The following is a 23,440-nucleotide window of genomic DNA, read 5'->3' on the forward strand; positions in this document are numbered from 1 at the left end:
TCAACAGGAAGACCACACAACCCTTCCTAAGGTATTTTTGTACCTTAAGTGCTGATATGAGCCTTTTCTGTGAAACTGGTTTGGATAACCGATACTCCATCTTAGGCAATCCGGGTCGAGATAGAATCACTCTGCCCTCGCGGCACAGAATCTTGGCATTATTCTGAGCCAACCAATTCATTCCCAGAATGACATCGTACTGTACCATATCGATCAGGATGGCATCAGTAGGCAAGTGTTGCCCTGCTATCTCAATATCCAAATTTTTCACACACCGGATACATTTGGTGCGTGAACCCAACGGATTATATACTTCGATCATTTTATCAATCGGTTGCACTGAAGCGTGGAGTTGTTCGGTGAAATCGTCAGAGATAAACGTATGAGTAGCACCACAATCAAACAAGACGTAAGCTGCATGTCCATTAACAGGTACGGTGCCTTCAATCAGGTCACCATTTTCGACTTGTTCAGTCGTTACAGCATATACACGACCTGCAGCAGGCCTTTGTTCTACTCTAGGTGGAGGTCGTTGAAACTGAGAACGTTGTGGTGCTGGTCGAGAGGGTCCGGCAGATCCGGCACTACTCCTCTGTTCATCTGCAGCCTTCTTGGCGCAATCCCTTATAAAGTGGCCCATCTTGCCACAATACAAGCACCGACCAATGTCACGAGGACATGGCTTTCCGGGGTGGTTCATACGACACCTTGGGCAGCTGAAGTTGGACAGCTGACCATTCAGAGTTGTGTTCTGTCTTGGCCTCACGACTTGCTGAGTGTTGTTCCCTCCTTGGAACTTCTTCTTTTGAAAGGGTTGTCGTGAACCCTGGCCACTTGGGAACGTCCTTTTACGATTTCCACCATTCACTATGGGCTTCTTTGCTACGATCACTTTAGATCGTGCCCAGTCCTCTTGGATTTTTGAAGCTGCTGCTACCGCAGCCTGAAAAGTCGAAGGCATGCTTGTTATCACTCGAGATCGCAGCCCTTCGCGCAGACCATTCACATATTTGTCGGCCCTTTCTTGGTCTGTTTCAAACAATCGAGAGCAGTAGCGCTCTAGATTTTGAAATTTGGTGGTATAGTCCATTAGACTCATACCGCCCTGTTCCAACTCCAGAAACTCCATCTTTTTCTTGTTTCTGGAATGCAACGGGAAGTAGTTATCCATAAAAGTCCTCCGAAAGTCAGTCCAAGGAATGACTTCGACTTGTGAGAACTGGATAAGTTTAGTGGTATCCCAACACTTCCGTGCATTGTCTTTCAACCGATACGTGCCAAAGTTAGTCTTCTTTTCCTCTGGTACTCCCAGTACTAAAAAGGCACGTTCTGTCTCTTCGATCCAACTCTCCGCGAGCTCAGAATCGGCTCTGCCAATGAAAACTGGCGGGTCAAGCTTGAGGAACTTCTCATAAGTCACTCCTTCCAGGTGCTCGTTTCGTGGTGCGACTGGTTCTGGCCTCGTTTCACGGATGGCTGTAACCAGGTTGTTGAGTGTCTCCAACAGGAATCCCTGCGTATGGGACTCCTCGCTTGGTATGGTTCTCCTCGTCGTAGGAGCCATTTATCTATGCACACACAAGCACTTGTTCTTAGTTTCTCGATGTATATGAGGAAGTAAAAGCTTTATTTACTTAATATACATCACATTTACACAAGCATCGCCTTAAACAAAACGTCATGCCGCACTGGCAGACTTTAGGCGTTGAGAAACTACATACATGAGTCTACTGACTCCAAAACATTATCAGTCTCTTTAAGACTTGGATTTCTTTGATGATGACGAACTCCAAAAGGTCCATCTATTGCCACATGGCCTTGGAGCAGGCACTACTAGCTTTGGCTTGGGCGGCACTTCCGCACTAGCAAGCGAATATTGGGGATATATGAGGGACTCCAGTCCACTTTCCCAGTCAGCAAGATCAAGACTCTGGGAGTCTAGAATAATAATCGGCAAACAGAAAGAATCCCCTCTTTTGTTCCTACCATTTAAGCTTGGCATATGTGATGCCGAATGGTAGCTTGGCGAGTGATAGACCTCCGCAGGGAAGTTCAAATCAAAATCCCTCAGCCTTGGTAATTCATCAAAAGATGTTGGGGTATGGTTGCTCCCAACACTAGAGTGATGCGGTCCACTGACATGCGAAGTCTCATCCCTGAGACCCTTTGAAGCCCGCCGACCCATATTGGCGGTACATTTCCTTTGGCATTCGTTTGCGGAATGCCCATCTTCGCCACAGTATTGGCAGTCTTGGACTTCATACGGGCATATCCACTCATCGTGCATGACCTTGCAGCGATAGCAGTATCCACGCGAGTCATGAGTTGCCATCTATACAAAGATGCACCCAGATTAGAACAAAAGTATAAAAACATATACTTACAGTGCGATATCGGGACCATGACGGATCTTGAACCAGGTTTCTCAGACACATGCTCTGATACCAATTCTGTAACGCCCCGGATTTCCAAAACGAAGCTAAGTTAAAATTTTCATGAATTTCTTTTTTCATTGCAGCGGAACTTAGAAAAGCTTTTAGCAGCGGAATAAGACGATAATGAGTCGTCAGTTTTAGAAGACCCCGAGCACGTTGCAGGTATGTGGCCAAGCAACTCATTGACCACCAAAGTGTTCCATTTTATCGAAAACCACTTGTTTATTACAACATCACTGCTTAGAAAAGCAGTATAGGTTCAATAAAAGGAAGCAGTACAACTCTGTCTAGAGAAACCCTGGAACTCGATGCCGCCTTGCTCCGCATATCGCCACGCAGGTACAACACCTGAAAACCCCATGAAACGGGGTCAGAACCACTGATGGTCTGGTAAGCATGCAGTCATACATCCATTCAACTCAAGTACGATAATGACCACTCAGGGTCGCAATACGCAATAACGACGCTCAAGCCTCCAAGACTTAGCGTATATCGCAAGAGCCTCCGTAGGGCTATGAGTTGAACATCCGCTCGAGTCTTCATGACTTAGAGCAAGCCTTTTCAGGGCTGTAATTTGAATAGCCGCTTAAGTCTCCACGACTTAGCCATGACCTCTTCCGGGTCTCAAAGTGATGTCTAGCTCAAGTCTTCATACTTGGCACATCCGTATCCCACGCATCTAAGGACAACTCCTCGAGCTTCGCTTAGTCGTGCGGATACAACACGGGTCTTTGCCCAGTCGGTCCAGTAGTATACCGAACATGACACCTTCACAAAGGTTATGCAGGACTGACTCAACACGTCATCCACTCATACATTCAAAGCATCGCTGTACCTAGAACTAATGCATTGTTTGATAATTAACCGCTCCCGCCTTTGGTACGCAGGTAGAGCTATTGTCCGGGCATCAACGCGATGTTCTGGGGGTTGATTATTCTATGTATTTTAGATACCCCAGAGGCCTGTTGACCCTATCCATAGTAGGGCAGTGTGTTTCAACTGGGAGAATCCTACTAGGCCCATATTCGGATGCATCCTCTACTTGCAGTAGTTGAGTTCAATCCTTAGATCTTAAGGATAACCACGACCCCAAAACCCATGAGTGACTGAGGCCATCGTGGACTCTATCAGGTCCAAAGTAAAATACATGTCACTCAAGGCTGTACCATCACTGTCATTCCACAGTGAGCATAATTCCTGAAGGGGTCTGCCAGTCTTACAATTACTTGGACAGAATCTGCATGCCATTTAGGCAGCCCGTGCTTTCAGCACTACGGGAGTATGTACCCGACCCCATTCAGTCTTCCCCAACACAGTCATTACTGAGGGGGTACCCCTAACACGATCTTCAACCGCGGGGTATGTGCGACCTTAAGTCTTATTCATATGCATGCAGAACACCGCTCTTTGGCACTTCGGCCACCACGAGCATCACACATCTTTGGGTGGAAACAACACACTCTGGCTCTTTGGCCCTTACGAGTCTGGTTGTGTAACCGTTCTCAATGAGCATGCATATGACTCGATCTAAATAGATCGGCTACTCGGCGTATTTTTACGCAACGAGTCCAAACCTAGCCAAGGCGCAACCTCTACTCCGGCTCAGCGGCCCTTACGAGCAAGGTGCCCTTGCAGGCACAAGGATACGAGCCGATCTGGCCTCGTTCCATCAACGGACATCATTATGCCGTTCCATTGGTTCCGGCAGCTCTTCTGCCAACCATTTCGTCAGCACCTCCCCTGCTCTACCGGCAGTGGTGCGACGAACCCTTCTACGTTGTAGAGGGCAAACCATGAACTGGGTAGCACTCTGCTATATGTCAGAGTATCCTGCTACGTTCTTTCTGAGCTATTCATAGCTTCTTCAGAAATTTCAGCAGCACTTCCTCTCTTTTACGGAGAAAGCGTGCGTTTCTTTTATCCATTTCAGCGGCATCTCCCCTCTTTGGTAGGAAATCGCCACGCTTAATTCGGGAAATGGATGCGCACCGTTGTGCGTACTTTGCATCCATCAAGGTTGCAGGAACCCTTGGCCATAGCCAAGCCATACGAAATTGACTTAGTCATTACGTAAAGAGCATTTTGCCAAAAACCGAAGCCTTTCCAATAGGGGCTTCATTCGTCAAGCAGAATCTTGAACGAGGAGCGATCAAGGAATCGCATGGGCGATTTGGAGTTGATCTCCATTTGAACGCTCATTTATGCGCTATATATGTAGTATAAGCAGAAGCCTGTGCTTTATACAGCGGTGGCGTAAAGAAATGCATATACTATTGTTCAGGGTGTGTAACTGAACGAAATATTCTACATATATAACAAAGCAGAAGCCTTGGCATCGTTCGACGCGACGGCGTAAGTAAATACATTGCAGAAAGCAGGAGCCTTGGCATCGTTCGACGCGACGGCGTAAGTAAATGCATAATCGGAAGTGCAGTAATCGGAAGTGCAGAAAACAGGGAGCCTTGGCATCATACGACGCGACGGCAAAGGTAAATTACATAGCCTGTGCGATATAAGACGCGTCGGCAGAATCAGCAGATATACACCTAGATCTGTATCCAACGATAGTTACGAGGCGAGCGAGTGAACACCGAAGTGTCCTAGAGGGCTCAACCAAGAACTAGGGTGAGATACTATTTTTGAAGAACGCGTATACTGCGCTATTTTTACCGGTAAATGCCTCATGAATTTTATTCAGATATTTTCTGAAAAATTGCGGGTCTTACAGTTTGTCCATTTCATAAGTCATTACAGATCATTGCATGTCATTGCATAGCATTGCATGTCATTGCATCTCATTTTCGAGATCCAACACTCCTATTTCAAAACATTCAATCCAGATTTGAATTTTAAAGCTTTATTTCAAAATCAATTTCAAAACCTGGGTTTTTATTCAATACTCTGTCATTTTCCAACCCCAGGACTTTATATTTCGAAATATTTTCTCAGAAAACAATCTGGATTCATTTCAAATTCAAATTTTAATCGATTTCAATTCACAGATGAGACCCATTGAGGTGGTGTCGCTTCTGAATTCCTTTATTTATCAAATTTCTCAATTTTTTTGAAAGTTTCAGTCCGATCAGGACTCTGTCTCAGAGTCCTAATCTGGTCAGGAGTCTGGTTTTTAAGTCTGTTTTATTTCCATTTTCAGTCTTTTTCGATTATTTTCAAAATTTAGGTCATTTTACATAGTCTAGTTAGTTCAGGATTCTATTTTAGAGTTCGGTTGAGTTAGGAGTCTAACCCTGACTGTGTTTTCTGACTTATTTTATCATTTCTTGATAAAATCTTTTGAAAATTCTTTCATTTGGCTTTTAAAATCTAAAATCTCAGAGTCCTAAGAGTTCAGGACTCTAACCCGGAGTTCCAGTTTGCTTGAGACCCAATTTTCAAAGATCTTGAATTTCAAATATCGATTTTAACCCCTTTTCAAAGCCATTTTCAGTGTTTATTTCAAAATTTCTAAAACTCGATGTGGGCCCACTCAGTTGGCACCATATCCAAAGGAATTCTAATTCAGTTAGAATCCTATGCCATTTCAAAAATCCTAATTTTAAGATTAGTTTTAAAAATCCTTTTGAAAACTCCTTCAATTTCAAGTTTTAAAAACATCTTTTTGTAAAAACTCAAGTAGGGCCCACTCGGGGTGGTGCCATATTCGAGTCAGTCAGGGCTCTACTAGGGTTAGTTGATGTCTTGGTTAGTGTTAGAGGTTTAGAAGAGTCAAAACCATTTTGAAAAACTCATTTTTGAAAGTAAGTTTTTAAAACTAGTGTTTTTAAAGGTTTTTAAAGGTGTTTTTAAAACCCAATGTGAGAAAATGCCAAGTGGCACCACATTTGGGGATTTTCTAGGTTTAGCTAGGGGCTAATTAGGACTTAATTAGGATAATCTAGGCTAGGGTTAGGGTTAGTTAGGTAAACTCACACCAAAATCGCCCCCCTTAGAGAGTCCAAGATTTTCAAAAGTGTTAAAATTTAAACCTAATTTTTTTATTATAAATAGATGCATAAGGGGGGTCGATTTTTCCCATCTCTCTCCTATTGGATTCTTGGAGCTTCTCTCTCCTCTTCAGCCCTTCCTCCATTGCAGCAACCTCAAGGTAATTATTTTCTTTAATTTTTAGTTTTTATTTAATATTTTTCATTGTTTTAAGCATGATTTAGCCATTGGCACCATCACCTTCATGGATTAAACCATGGATTCAACCTCAAGAACCATCAAGAATCAGCAATAACGATCCAAGAAGGTGATCTAACCCTGTTTTGGATGATTTACAGGGATTTTAATCCATTAGAATTGATTTTAATATGATTCTTTACATTATTAACCAATAAAATATATGATTTACCCTTTTAATGGGTTAAATCTATGTTTTAAAGGTGATATCAAATTCCAGCCATTGATTCCATGTTTTTATTTTATTTTCATGGTTTATTCATGTTTGTTTTACGTTCTACAGCATAGAAATAATTTTTATTTGCAGTTTTATGGTTTATTTTATTGATTTACATTAGTTAATGCATGGTTTTCCAAGTTTCTTAAATTTCTGAACAGTAAAGATAATGTTATTTCGGATTGAATAACTCATTTTTTATTTCGGATTTTTTTATATGTGATGAATGAATGAGTTATTGAGTTACTGTAGAAAAATCAGAGGTTTTGGATCTCGGGAACCCTATCAAAAAAATCAGACATCAAATCGGGTTTTTAAAGCTTTAAAATCATGGTTAAAATCAAGAAGGTAACTTGCTGTTATGATATTTCTCTCATCTTATATCCGATTTTAGATCTGTAAAGTGTTATGGATTCACATTAAGTAGATCTGTAGTCTGTGAAATTTTCGGATTTTTTTATTACTGTTTATTATTTTTCCTCTTTCAGAGAATCTATTTTTAAATTTAAAACTCGTTAGGGTTTACCAAAACCCTAATCAGACTTGTGTTAGTCATAAATCCCAAACCACAGATCCAATTTTAGATCTGTAAAAAGTGAGTATTGTTATTTTTCGGTCTACTGTTCACCACTAAAATTTCAGAGATTTTTGTTTAGGATTGCTATTTATTCCTGTATTTTCAATCTGAAGTAGCCGTTTTAATCCCTGTTAAAAGTGATATATTTTAGCTCAGATTGTCGGAAGGGTTTCTCCCTAACCGGAGATGCTTTTTCCGATCTGTAAATTAAGAAATCTCTGTTTTCCTTCCTAGTTAGTCTCTGTAAAATTTCATAAATTTCCATGGAGATTTGACTTCTGGTTCGGGTCTTGGACTGAGACTGGTTGGTGAACTAGGTCAAAAATAGCATACTTTTAGGGTTTAATGCAATTTTCGGATTAATTTAATGTCAAAAAAATATGTTTATAATTCTAATTTGATATTAGGGTTGTAACAAGTGCAGGTACCGAATTTGATGAATTTTGGAATCCATTTGATGTCTGAATTAATATAATTGCAAAATAGGGCATCCGAAGAATTCCAAAACACTGCAAAAATCAGAGTTTTTGTGATATTCTTGGATTTTCGTGCATAAGCATATATTTTTAGGGTTTAATCATGTTCATAATCATATTAGGATGCTTTAGGTTTAATTTTGTGCTCATTTGATTTCATTTAGTGCATAAAACCTAAGTTTTTACCAAAATCTATTTCTAAAAACCCTGATTTCAAGGCCATAGTCTTGCTATTGGGGGCAATTTGGTCATTTGACCTAAATTTCGAAATCCCTAACCCTAATTTTCATATTTTTAAGCATGTCACATCATATTAAGCTTAGGTTATTCCATTCAAATTTCAAAACTTGCATTTTATCAAAATATCTTTCTAAAAACCCTAATTTCAAGGCCATAGTCTTGTTATTAGGGGTATTTTGGTCATTTTGACCCCAATTTCGAAATTTCATATTTTACCTTTATTATTTCTTCATATTATATCATTTTGATTTAAGGGAATCATGGCAAAAAGGCTTATATCTAGCAAAATCCCACAATTTCCTGATATTGTTGGATAAATCTAGAAAAGCCAACATATTTTCATTAACCAAGTTTTCTAGTTTTGCAGGTACATTGAAGACTTTATTTTCCATGTATTTAAATTTCAATAGTGATGTAATTTGTAATTAAACTTTGGAATAAGAATTTACATTTCCTGCTTAGCTTAGGTTGCATTGCATATAGTTTATTTTTATAATTTTAATGTGTGATGGATGATGATTCATGCATATTTTTACAAATTCACCATGGTCTACACGAATGGCACATGCACTAGCTTCTATGAAGTTTATAAACTTGGTGGAATTTATATTTATGGCCATAGTCAGAATACGAATGATAATTAGATTTATGATCTTCACATTAGCCACATTCAGCCTACACTCTTAGGCTAACTTCAAAAATGCACTGCATTTCTCAAAAATACAAAAAGTATTTCTCAATTCCTCAAATCCATATTCATTCATTTCATGCATTTGCCAATTCCAATCTCAATTCAAAGAAGTTCATTTTCTCAAAATCTCCTAAGTTTTATAGCAAAATTGATTTTCCCAAAAGCATTGAATTTCAAAGAATATTTCAAGTGTTTCTCAAGTTCATAAATTCAATTTTCCAAGTTATGCAGTCAATTTCAAAGTTTGAAGTTAGAAAAATCAAAATTTTTCTAAGTCTTATTCAAAAATCGATTTTCTCAAAATATGGATTTGCCAATGATATTTCAAGTATTTCCCAAGTTCCAAATTCAAATTTTCTAAGTTAGAATTTCAATTTCCAAGTTTGAATTCAGAGAAACCAAGTCTCTCAGAATCGATTTTCACCAAATGTCAAGGATTCCTCAAAATCGATTTTATTTCTCCCAGAAGTACATTTCAAATCCCAATTCACGATTTTCCAAGATTTACATTTTCTAAATATTTCAATCATTCAAAGCAAACATCATGTTTTCAAAATGTGCATTTTCTGAAAATTCATAGCACATGCCTGATTCTATGTGCATTTAGAAATTAGAATATGATTTAGACAAGTTGAATAGAGTAGAGCATAAGATTGATCCTTGGTTCAATTACCCCTGTTAAAGGTGGCAGGAACGGTTGAACCTCGTACCGACTGGCGAGTCCCATTCTACGGAATTTTCCCGCATTTTAAAAACGGAGGCGAGTTATTTTCAAAAACTATTTCAAAGGTCAGTTTGATTTGCAAAAGTAAAAATTTTGCGATGATAACAGGTGGCGACCGTGATGGGACCTGTCTTTGCCTGATCAATCTAATGCTCTACTTAGTTCAAATTGTCAAAATCGATTTCCATGGAATGTCAGCTTTTAATTTATGCTATCATGTGAACCTAGGAGCCTAGACTTGAACCCAGCTGACATGGAATGCATATAGACTAGGTATGGTTTGGTAGGACCATATTGAGGAGAATTATTCATGCTCACATAGACTTAGGTCTAATACAACACTCCTCAATTTAGGAATTGTATGAAAACAATGCTTGCTTCTTCAAATATTTCAAAAATCTATCTCTTTAGGACTTAGAGCCTTCTATTTGATTGCATGTGCTCATGTTTTTCAAAAATCACCCCACCTATATTGTCTCGGTCTTCACGTTGCTGGGCTCTCTTCCAGAACCATAGTTCGGGACAGAGCCTCACAACTGGGCCACTTATTTGGGTGAAAACCCCCCTGCCACGTACCAAGGGCCATAGTCCAACGTATATCGGCAGGTGCTCAAGGATGTTGGAAAACTTGAACCTAAAACCGGAAGAATTGACTTTATGCCACGTACATTGAGCCTTGGCTTGGGTATATAGGCATAACTGGATTGGATACAGATGATCTGAGCCTTAGAGTTAGGATTAAGGTCCCACAGCCATTTCAAAATTTGTGCATCTAGAGTCAGCTTTTAGGGAATGCTGTTTGTGCATACTTGTTTATGCAGAATTTGATTGAATATGTTATTTCCTTTTTATTTTCCATATTTTTCCTAATTTTCTAAAATACTGGACGATTTTCTCAAAGTTCCCCAATCCATGTCCATGTACTGTCCATGTTTTAAACCTTGGACGATTTTCCAAAATACTTCATTTTCCATTTATTTCTTCATATTTCATCAAACCCTGGACGATTTTCCAAATTTCCCTTTATTTCCTTCAAAACTTCAGGTGATTTCCCATCTTTCCTATCTTCTGGATCTCGAATTTCCTGCTTTATTTTTATCCCGCCTGCATTTTCGTCAAAATTCCTGTATTCTCCAAGTCTTATTCCAATTTCCATGTCTTTCAGTCCGATGGCATCCAGTCAACTTGATTCAGTCTTCCCTGAGGTTCACATCTCCTACGAGGTGCGACAAAGTCTTCCCGAACATCGAGTCCTCAGCACCGGATCCTTCTTTCCTCGGTGGTATTATTCATGGTTCAAGAACTTCTCTCGTATGTTTCCGGACCATCTGGACGAGTGTGGATTGAAACTGGCGTCCGCAGTGGGAAAGCAGACAGTCAACGACAACTTGATTCATGCACTAGCAGAGCGGTGAAATCCGAGCACTTCTACCTTCTGGTTCCCGTGGGGCGAGATGACAGTACTGATGGATGAATTTTCAGAGATTATGGGATTGCCCGAGCCAGCCGGTCAGCCTGGAGATTCATTGGAGAAAAAATTTCTGATTAATGTTAAGGGTCTGGAGCCTAAGGATGCCTTAGCTCGCATGACAGGACGCAAGTCTTGGCCATTGATATAGGAGGATGGAAACGAATATGTGGATCTGCTCGAAATCTACAGACAGTATGGGACATTTGTGGAAGTCAGCTCGCTGTCCAGAACAGCTCGAGAGAGAATTCAGCACGCGATGGTTCTGTGCACGGTGGGATTAGCTTTCTTTCCCGATGGACGAAATTACATGGATATCAGAATAGTTCAGCTTCTAAGGAGATGGGGAAGTCGACAGACCAGCCGCCTCTCAATAGCCATGGCCGCACTCGCTTTTCTATACCGAGGGTTGACTCGTTTCGCACTCGGAGAGTCGATCCTAGTCGAAGGATGCACCTATGCCTTGCAGTCTTGGTTCCTCCGACATGTGCCAGTCCGAGCCAGTTCCTTCAGATACAATGGTGAAAAGCTTCTTCCAGTTGCGCGATACCGGTTTTTGATCGACAACCTTCAAGAGGAAGAGGTCGTATGGGACTACTTTGATCGCCAGGAATCACCTCCCAGATATACTTATGCATACGGCAAGCGATTCAGGCTACTTGGCCCGTTTTTCTGCGCATACTATCATCCAGAGCGGTGTGTCAGACAGTTCTCTCAGAGGCAGAAGCGCGTAGAGATTCGTCCACTAGCCGGGGTTCTGCCAGAATTCGATCTCGCATCAGATCAGTGGTCCGGAGCATACCATTCTGCCAGACATGGCTGGGATTCCTTTGTCAGTGTTACTATTTTTCCTGGTCCTCGTATATCTTCTGATTATCCGGAGTGGTGGAAAATTGTCTGTCCCCCTCCCCTCTATCAAGTGTATTATTGATAAAATCATGTTTTTCCCCTCAATAAAAATTCCTTTATTTTACATTGGTTTGACGACCTCGCCTAGGTAACAAGGCATATTTTCAGTTGTTTATCTTGCAAAGAATAGCAACACAATTGACGTAATCCCAGCGACGACTCAATCCCTAGTAATGGGATATTATTTCAATTGTCTACCAAAATTCTCAACAAATATTTTCCTCCTAACCAAATTCCCTTCAGAAGCCTAACCATCAGTTCTACCTTGCAGAAAGCATCAGCAATATCCAAGAGAACATTTGTGATACCCGATGGTTCATACAAGATCCAGAAAAAAAACCACATCAGTTGAAGGCGTCACGTACTCAGTAGCTTCAGAAGAAGAGATGGACTCACCTCGATCAATCCAGAGTCAGGGTCAGCAGGCGGATGATGGCATCGATCCTCAAATATACGTCATGTTCAAAAAAATGATGACCAAGATGCTGGCCGAGCAAGCTGAGGCCAGTACTGAGCAAATTCAGACCAAACAGAAAGATAAGGGTCATACCGTCAAGAGTATCAGCAAAAAGCAGAGTCGTCACGAGGAAATGTCTGATGAATCAGAATCAGCTGACGATGCTGACAAGGAATGTGAAAATAAACATGAATCCAAAAGGTCAACTCAGGGCCAGGGGTCGGCTTACAAATCCAAAAATCAGTCTGTTGATGACCCTACTCAGTCACAGCTAAAAGACATGATGAAAATGGTCAAAGATCTGCAGGCCCGCGACAAGGGCAAGAAAGTCTTCACCAGCGAATACTTCTATGATGGTTTAGATGGGGATGACAATCTGGATAATCTCCTCAGAAAATTTATCAAGTTTGATGGTTCTGGCGACCCTAAGGCTCATCTCGCCATGTTTTTCGCCAAATGTTCACGATTCAAGCGTGACAATCGGGCACTCTTCCTTTGCTTCCCTCGCAGTCTGGAGGGAACGGCAGCTAAATGGTACTCGGAGCACATCAACCCCATAGAGCTGAAAGAATTTGATAAGGTGGTAAATATGTTCATTGAGCGCTTTCTGTTCAATGCTGAGGCGCTCCCGACCCTCAGCCACCTCTGTGGCCTGAAACAGAGAGAAAATGAAAAAGCTAGAGACTTCATCCACCGCTGGAGGTCAGCTTGTAATAAAATGAGAGATCCCATATCAGAGGGGCACACTTTGTCTCTAATTCTGAGTAACTTCTCGCAACCATTGAAAGGCCTCATCTCCACCGCACCGTCCAGAACCTTTATTGAATTAACAGAGCGAGCCGAGTGGCTCGAATTAAGTATGGAGAATGGCTTCTATGAAGGTTTCACTTTCACCAAGAACAGCGGCCAGAATGAGTCAAATAAGAAGACTCACTTCACTAATTCTGTCAGTAATAATAAATGGAATCATCGCAAGGGGCAGAATAGAGACTTCTGTTATGGGGCAGGAGGTTCAAATAGGAATGATCAGAAAGGGAAGCCGATCCCGCAATTCAGCAAGCCGCTAGAGCAGGGACTAAAACCCCGAGAGAAAGTGAAGCATGAAGGATGGAGCTATGACAGGAAATTCACTCCATTAGATCAATCACTCGAGACTGTGCTCGAGTACATGTTGACCAAGGAGATGGTCAAGTTGCCAAGGCTGGCCGATCCTCCCGTTCCTATGGGAAAATTCAAAGACCAATTCTGCAAGTTCCACAGAACAGTGGGGCACAATACTGAGAACTGCTTTGTTCTGAAGAATATTGTTCAGGACCTTATTGATAAAAATCTTCTGGTAGAAGGTGCGGAAGATAAAAAATATAGATATTCTAAAAGAACCATTTCCTCATCATTCTACAGTAGTCATCACCGAACAGTCGTTTCAACCACAAGAGCATATCAGGCCGTGCTCTGAAAATGACATGCAAGCTCAGCATCAAGTCCTGGTATTGCAGCAGGCTCGGTCCAAGGCCCAGAAGATGGACCTTATTTCAACTTTCGGCAAATTGAAAGTATCTGACAAGCCCGCTGGGATATCTCCCGAGGTAGCCAGAAGTATGCCATGGCTCCCTAAGCATCTCATTAAGTCCACCACAAAGAAAAGCGAGACATCCACTCTAAAGCCTATTACAGCATTATCCAATGTCTCAATTTTGAACTTAACCCAAGCTTCCGCTAAACATCAGCAAGTATTAAATAATCTGTTGCAGAAAATCAAGGTGAAACCAAGCATAACTCCGGAAGACATGGCCCACATAGTCAATCAGGCCATGACTAATGCTCCAGTTACTTTCTCCGATGAGGATCTCCCTAAGCCTCATGTGTTCCATAACAACGCCTTGTATGTTGTGGTTCGAACCAGAGGGATGACAGTTCCTCATGTGTTGATCGATGGAGGCAGCAGCCTCAATATATGTCCGGAAATGACCGCCAAAGCTTTGGGCATAAAAGAAGAAGAATACATTCCAGATCCAATCACCATTTATGGGTTCGACAATCATGGCCAAACAGCGAAAGGAAAAATATTCCTAGAGATCTTCATTGACTACTCGGTCCATTCAATTCTCTTTCACGTGGTCAATGTGCCGCCCACTTATAATCTACTTCTCGGGAGACCATGGATCCACAACACAAACGCAGTACCGTCTACTCTTCATCAGTGCATCAAGTGGTCAAAAGGTGGTATGATCACGACAGTCTTAAGCGAAGATCCGGAGCAAAGGCTAGCACAGCCCATGGTTCCCAGGCCCTCTTTCACTACTGATATCCCTAGCATTAGGGGTATTCAAGAGGTCAACTTCGAAGAGGATTCAGGAATCATGCAGACGGCAGAGCAACCCGATGGGGAGGTCCACAGTTCTTCAAGATTGGAGGACGAATTGATTACAACACACTTAAGGATCATCCGCTATTCTCCCAATTTATGAAAGCTAAGAAGGGATTTGATTTATTAGTGAAGCACGGCTACCAGCCTTTTCGATGCCTAGGCAAAAATGAAGATGGTCGTCTTGAACCAGTGATTCCTCAGCACTGCTCTAAAAGAACCGGATTGGGCTTTAATGGCCGAAGATCTCAGAAAGGGACTGTTTTCATTAAGAGAGCGCATTAGAAGAATTCCTTTGTCTTTCCTTTTCTATTCTTTTGTCGGGATGATATCCCATTTCATTTTCATCATTGTCATTTTGATTAATTCTATCTTTCAATAAAGTTGCCAGTTTCCTTTGTCTATCTTGGTGCCGTTTGTCTCTTTACTTCTCAATATTAAATCTTCACAAAATTGAAATCATTTTGCTCTTGTATCTTTCCAATTATTTTCAATAAAAGCAATTTATTTCATGATGAGCAATTTCCCTAAATCAATTTATCCTCCAATTTTCAGAATGTCTTCCCGATCTATCAAGAAGCTCGTCTTTAATCCAAAAGCCTGTTCGAAATCAACAATAATTCATCAGGTCAGAATAAGAACAGAATGTAGTCAGACTGCAAAGCAGTCAGAAGAATCCGCAGAGTTCGATTCAGCTCTTCAAGAACTGCCAGAATTTGCATCGGTTTAGAAGCAAGATGAGCCATCATCCTTAGTTCAAGATCCGACTGAGGATATCAATATCGGATCAGAAGATGATCCTAGAATTCTCAAGATTGGCAGTGGTTTGAGTCTAGGAGAGAAAGAAAGGCTCACTAATTTCCTCAAGCAGCATGAAGAAGTATTCGCATGGACTTATGAGGATATGCCAGGTTTAGATCTGAAATTGGTGGAACATCGCCTCGTTTTGAAGCCTGAGGCGAAACCAGTCAAGCAGAAGTTAAGAAAAATGGATCCTCGAATCGAGCAACAGGTCAAGGAAGGACTTGAGGATCTGCTTAAAGCAGGATTCATTCGAGCAATTGATTACCCGGATTGGTTGGCGAATATCGTAGCAGTTCCTAAGAAGAATGGGAAAGTGCGAATCTGTATCGACTTTCGTGATCTCAATAAAGCCACTCCAAAGGATGACTATCCGCTCCCAAACATTGATCTTCTAGTCGATAGCACAACCGGGCATGCTATGTTTTCCTTTATGGACGGATACTCCGGATATAATCAAATCAAGTTGGCCGCTCGTGACCAATCCAAAACATCCTTTACCACGCCATGGGGCACTTTCTGTTATACAGTCATGCCTTTTGGGCTCAAGAATGATGGAGCCACTTATCAGCGTGCTATGGCCGTTATATTCCATGATCAGATGCACAAAATCATGGATGCATATGTCGATGATATTCTGGTGAAATCCAAAGAAGAGGAAGATCACATCGAAGCTCTCAATCAAGTTTTCAAGCGACTCATTCTTTACAAGCTAAGACTCAATCCACAAAAATATGTTTTTGGAGTTGAATCAGGCAAGTTGCTAGGCTTCTTGGTCAGCAAGAAGGGGATAGAAATGGATCCCGCTAAGGCCAAAGCTATCATTGCCATGCCATCCCCGACTAATCTCAAAGAATTGCGTAGCCTTCAAGGACGCATGCAATCAATTCGGCGATTCATTTCTAATTTGGCCATGAGATGTGAGCCTTTCAATCATTTGCTCAGAAAAGGAGTGAGGTTCGAATGGGGACCAGAGTGTCAGCAGTCGTTCGAACGCATCAAGAAATATCTTCTCAATCCTCCTGTTTTAAAGCCGCCAGAATTAGGGAAACCCCTATTGCTATACATTTCAGTTAATCAAGTTGCTTGCGGCGGATTCTTGGCGCAATACGAAGAGGGCAGCTTGATAGAACATGCCATTTACTATGTGAGCAAGACCTTTATTGATTACGAGAAGAAATACTCTCAGATAGAGAAGACATGCCTAGCTCTGGTATGGATGTGTCAGAAATTGAGACATTATCTATTGGCGTCTGAAGTCAAGATTCTATCTAAATTAAATCCTCTCAAGTACATTCTTGAACAACCATTTCTTAGCGGATGAATCGCCAAATGGCAAGTCCTATTAATGCAATACGACTTGGAATATGTTTCTCAGCAATCTATCAAAGGCCAAGCAATTGCAGACCAATTAGCAGATTTTCCTCTAGCAGAGGATGTTAAAGCTGAGGATGATTTCCCCGATGAGCGGCTCTGCAATATTCAACAATCCCCAATTTGGAATTTATTCTTCGACGGTTCCAAGAATATGGCAGGCATAGGAATCGGAATTCTGCTAATTACACCAGAGAAGGAGATGATTCCCTTTTCTCTTAAACTGGATTTTCAGTGCACTCATAATATGGCCGAGTATGAAGCTTTGATACAAGGTCTGAAAATTCTACAGGACTTCAATGTCAAAAGAGTGCATGCTTATGGCAATTCTTTGTTAATCGTCAATCAAGTTCTGGCCGAATGGCAAGTGAAAGATCAGAAATTACTTCCTTACCAAAAGATTGTCTCAGCTCTTGCCAAAAAATTCAAAGAATTCCAACTTTTTCATATCAAGAGAGATTTCAATCAAGTTGCAGACAGTTTAGCTAATCTGGGATCCATCATGTCTTTCAGGAGTGAAGAATCTTGTCGCTCATTTGAAATTGGCAGACTTGATCAACCCGCTTTCGTCCCAATAGAGCAGATAAACCAGGCTGAGCAGAAGAAGAAGCCTTGGTATCATGATATCAAGAATTTCATTAAAACTGGCGAATTTCCTCCAGAATTATCAAAGAGAGAGCAACGAGCAATTCAACGCATGTCTGCTCGATATTTTATTCTTGCTGACGTCCTTTATCGTCATGGATTCAGTTCTGAATATTCCAGATGTTTGGATGAAGAAGAAGCCAAAGAAGTTGTGCAAAAAGCACATGAAGGCACTTGCGGTGGTCATGTTGGCTATCAGACTCTTGTCAAACAAATCATCCGAGCAGGATATTATTGGAGAACTATGCAACAAGATTGCTATCGTTTTGTAAAGAAGTGCGTTCAATGTCAGATGCATGCGCCTTCCATTCATGCGCCAGCGACATACTTACAATCTATCGTCTCGCCATGGCCATTTTCCATGTGGGCTTTCGATGTTGTAGGCCCCATCACTCCTTCAACCTCCAATGGTCATAAATATTTTCTTGCCGCAACAGAATATTTTACTAAATGGGTAGAAGCAGTCACTCTACGCACAGTAGAAGGTCGACACGTGGTTTCTTTCATCCATAAGAATATCCTTTGCCGTTTCGGTATACCGCATGATATTATGTCGGATAATGGCAGTCATTTCAAGAATGAGAGAATGAGGACATTCTGCTCAAAGTTCAAAATTCATCATCATTTTTCCGCTCCTTATTATCCTCAAGGGAATGGTCAGGCAGAGGCCACCAACAAGATTCTGATTCGAATCCTGGAGTGAACTTTAGAAACGGGCCGTGACTGGCATGAAAAGATTCATGATGCATTATGGGCATACAGAACCACCATTCGAACTCCAACGAATGCTACTCCGTCAGAACTTGTCTACGAAACTGAAGTAGTACTGCCTCTACATGTTCAGAAACCTGCTCTGAAATTTGCATCACTTCTAGAATTACCTCTTGATCAGTATCAGCAACAGCGACTGGTACAACTTGATTTGCTCGATGAAAGAAGGCTCAGAGCAGCAGAGCATGCTCAATCCTATCGCCAGAGGATAGCCCGACAATATGCAAAATCTGTCATTGAGAGAAAATTTTGGGTCAATGATATAGTGCTCAGATCAACAGCTTATCTTAGGCACCGCCCGGGTGGCAAATGGTCGCCAAATTGGGAAGGTCCTTATGTTGTCAAAGAGGCACTACCTCGCAATTCATATCGGCTCATCAATGCTGATGGAATCCCATCAATGCTCGACATTTGAAAAAATTCTATACTTGAACAATTCCCTATTCTTTGTAATTCTTCCAAAATTTTCTTCAATAATAATCAAAATTCTTTTTCCCAGTTACACTGGGGCATTTTAAAATTTTGTTCTTATCTACAAATATCCTGTATGCAGGCAGGATAAACAAATCTCTCATTTCACGCACTTGTGCATTCATGTGCATCAATTTGCATTCATTTGCATGCAATCGCATTAATAACGATATGGTCAGTATTGAGATTTCAATTATCAATCCCATCACAATTCCTAACGATTCAAGATTGAAAGACAATCACCAGAACTGAACCAAAATCCAGTATCCAAACTGGTACATTTTTAAAATCGGTATGCATACCGGTATCATTTCAAAATCGAGCACTCGTGTTAGTGTTCCACTGAAAGGTCATGTCAGTCGACCCCTTGAGTTTAGTCTTCGTGTTGATCACTCATCAAATTCCCAATTTCCAATTTCCAAATATCAATTTCCAAATTCCAAAATTCCAAAATTCTAATTTCCAATTTCCAAATATCAATTTCCAATTTCCAATTTCCAAATATCAATTTCCAATTTCCAATTTCCAATTTCCAATTTCCAATTTCCAATTTCCAATTTCCAATTTCCAATTTCCAATTTCCAATTTCCAATTTCCAATTTCCAATTTCAAATATCAAATTTCAAAATTCCAATTTCCAAATTTCGACCTTTTGGTCCCCTAATACCCAAATCCAAAAATTTTTCTCTTGCGAGAGACCCTTTGTATAGGGAGAGTTCGAGGGAGCTCGCTCTTTTCGCATGCTATCCAATTCGTTCACTTAGCCCCTTTTTAGGGAGAGTTTGAAGGGACTCGTGTCTTTGTGAACCGTTTGCAAAACAAAATTCCAAATTTCACACAAGGAACCCTTTTTATAGGGAGAGACTCGACGGAGACTTGCTTTCCTTGTGGCCCCCCAAATTTCAAACTAGGCCATTTCACCATGAAGGACCCTCTTTTCAGGGAGAGTGTGATGAACTCGTTCCTTCATGACCAATTTACCAACCTCACCAATTCCGGGCCCCTTTCCATAAGAGAAGCCTAATGTTAGGAAGTTTTGACGAAAGCTTAATTTCTCTTCGAAAGTTCGTTTTGCAAACACCTCCTCTTCAGGGAAGAGAGGAGTAATTCCCAATTCCAATTTCTGAATCTTCTCCTTTGGGGAAAGGAGAAGAGAATTTCTGTCATGGATGTGTTGCGTTGTGCTTCAAATGCTCGCTTTCACAAAGGATTTCAAGAAATTTTTTGCCAATTTGTCATTAAATATTTGTTGATTTCAAAAATCTTTATTGCACAAAATTATTACTTCAGAATACCTCCACTATTACTTCCGAAAGGGCAATGCTTTCACGAAAAAGGATTCAAAGTTTAAAATCTTTTTATTGGCCAACCAAAAGGATGAAGAATAAATCCGCGATATGGCCAGCAAAGAGAATTCAATGTTGTTGCAAAGCCATGAGTGATTGATATTGATCGCAGTCAATGACACATTTTTAAAGACCATTCTTGAAAAATAAAGCAGTCGAAATATCTTGGGTGATACAGAAAAATCCACTCAATTTTCATATCTCCTCAATCACCTAAGCTGCAATTAAATATCTGCAAAAGGGATCTCTCAATTGTCGTCAAGATGAAGGCGAATTAAGCGAGTCGACCCCCGAGGCCAAAGAAGATTTGGATCATCTCCAAGGTGACGGAGTTTGTGACGGATCCTTCCAGGGAAAATTCAGATCACCGTCGAGATGAAGGCGAGTGTGATGAGCCTACCGACAAACCCTAAAAGATATTTGATTTTAGCTGTCATCAAGAGATTCCCAACCAATGAGTCAATAACTATCAAGATAATCCCTGAGAGAAAAGAAGGATCGGAACATCTCTGAGATGAAGGAGTTTGTGACGTACCCTTCCCAAGAAAAAAAAAGAGAGAAAAGTCAGGACATCTCCAAAATGAAGGATGATGCAATTCCCGAAAAATCCAAGAGAGCTCCAATCTGCTAAAAAGAGAGTGCAGAAAGATCATCATGAGAAAAGAATCCCAGGATATCAGACTTCCAAATCTATCAAGAATCTTCTTTAATTTTGTGAAATTCTTTTATCAATATTCTTTCACCAATAGCCCTCGCAATATCAAGAATACTTTCTTTTCCGTCCATATCAAGGAAATTGATAGCTTCCTTGAAAGAAAGTCAATCGCAAGCAATTTGAATTTGAATCTTGATTCTACGGAGTTAAGCCCAGTCGGAGGTAATACTTCAGGTAGAAAAGAGGGAATACTTTCAAAACAAAGTGCATCATTTTCAATTATTTTGAATCAACAACAATTTTCAACATTTTGACAATATTTTCTAGCTATCCTGGCGTGAAGCGAGAGCTTGAGGTTCATCTTTGGCACATCCTGACATCAGTTGTTATCCCTTTTAGGACTTGATAACGGGAGTTTTCAAGATTCCTTCCCTTCTTTGGTATAATCTGAGCGCACGGGCTCTCAGATTCGCACACTTCCCTGTGTCCCCACTGTCCCACCATAGACAGTCCAATTTCGGCTTGAGGTTAAGCCACCAATTTCAGCAAAAGGCAATTTCAAAAGTTAATTAGTCTCAGCAATGAGGCGCCCAAAATCAATCCCTTTTCAAACTTTAGGGACCCCAATTTCCTTCCTTTTGCAAAACCCCTATCGGACTCATTGTGCGGAAATCCGAAGGTTCCATCACGGTCTCTTCTTTCGAGGATTCCGTCCATTTCTCACCCAATCAGGTTAAGGGTATAAACCTGGGCCTCCTTTGATGAGGTATTCCATTTTCTGCCCAATCAGGTTAAGGGTATAAACCTGGGCCTCATTTGATGAGGTATTCCATTTTCTGCCTAATCAAGTTAAGGGTATAAACCTGAGCCTCATTTGATGAGGTATTCCATTTTCTGCCCAATCAGGTTAAGGGTATAAACCTGAGCCTCATTTGATGAGGTATTTCATTTTCTGCTCAATCAGGTTAAGGGTATAAACCTGAGCCTCATTTGATGAGGTATTCCATTTTCTGCCCAATCAGGCTAAGGGTATAAACCTGAGCCTCATTTGATGAGGTATTCCATTTTCTGCCCAATCAGGTTAACGGTATAAACCTGGGCCTCCTTTGATGAGGTATTTCATTTTCCACCCGATCAGGTTAAGGGTTAAACTTGAGCTTCACTTTGATGAGGTATTTCATTTCCCGGTCAGGTTAAGGGTCAAACCTGAGCTTCGTTTCTACACGAGGTATTTTCTGTCCCATCCAGGTTAAGGGCAAAACCTGAATCTCACTTCTTTTCGAAGTAAAATTTTCTCCTTATAAAATATACTTACAGTGCGATATAACGGACAAGTCGGATCTCGAACCAGGTTTCTCAGACTCTTGCTCTGATACCAATTCTGTAACGCCCCAGATTTTCAAAACAAAGCTAAGTTAAAATTTTCATGGATTTTTTTTTTTTTTTTTCTTTGCAGCGGAACTTAGAAAAGCTTTTAGCAGTGGAATAAGATGATAATGAGTCGTCGGTTTTAGAAAACTCCGAGCACGTTGCAGGTATGTGGCCAAGCAACTCATTGACCACCAAAGTGATCCATTTTATCGAAAGCACATGTTTATTACAACACTACTGCTTAGAAAAGCAGTGAAGGTTCAATAAAAAGGAAGCAGTACAACTCTGTCTAGAGAAACCCTGGAACTTGATGCCGCCTTGCTCCGCATATCGCCACGCAGGTTCAACACCTGAAATCCCCATTAAACGGGGTCAGAACCACTGATGGTCTGGTAAGTAGGCAAACACCTATCTATTCAACTCAAGTAAATGCATAGACCACTCAGGGTCGCAGTTCGTAATACGACGCTCAAGCCTCCATGACTTAGCGTATATCGCACAAGCCTCATCAGGGCTATGAGTTGAACATCCACGCAAGTCGTCATGACTTCGCATAAGCCTCTTCAGGGCTGTGAGTTAGAATAACCTCTCAAGTCTCTACGACTTAGCCTTGACTTCCTCAGAGTCACGAATGGATGTCTAGCTCAAGCCTTTATGCTTGGCACATCCGTATCCTACGAATCTAAGGACAGCTCTCCGAGCTTCACTTAGTCGTACGGATATCAATGGGGTTCTTTCCCAATCGGTCCAGTAGTATATCGACCATGACACCTTCACAAAGGTTATGCAGGACTGACTCAACAACGTCATCCACTCATACATTCAAAGTAGCGCTGTACCTAAGCTAATGCTTTGTTTCGATAATTGCACCTCCCCCTGGGCTTAGGGGACTCATATCTGGGCGACAACGCGACGATCTGGGGGTTGATTATTCTATGTATTTTAGATACCCCAGAGGCCTGTTGACCCCATCCCCCTAGTAGGACGGTACAGCATACCGGAAGAGATCCTTACTAGGTATCCGAATGCATTCTGCTACTGCAGTAGTTGGGTTCAATCCTTAGATATTTAAGGATAACCATGACCTCCATACCTCTGAGTGACGAAGGTCATCAATGAACTCTATCAGGTTCGGGTGAAATATATGTCACTCAAGGCTGCGCCATCACCGTCTTCCTCGGTGAGAAATTCTGAAAGGGGTCTGCCGGTCTTACAATTACTTGACGAACATTGCATGCCTATAGGGCAGCCTTTGAGAAGTATGT

The sequence above is a fragment of the Nuphar pumila genome, chromosome 11 (genome assembly GCF_984573655.1).
Source record: "Nuphar pumila chromosome 11, dmNupPumi1.hap1.1, whole genome shotgun sequence".
NCBI classification, from domain to species: Eukaryota; Viridiplantae; Streptophyta; class Magnoliopsida; order Nymphaeales; family Nymphaeaceae; genus Nuphar; species Nuphar pumila.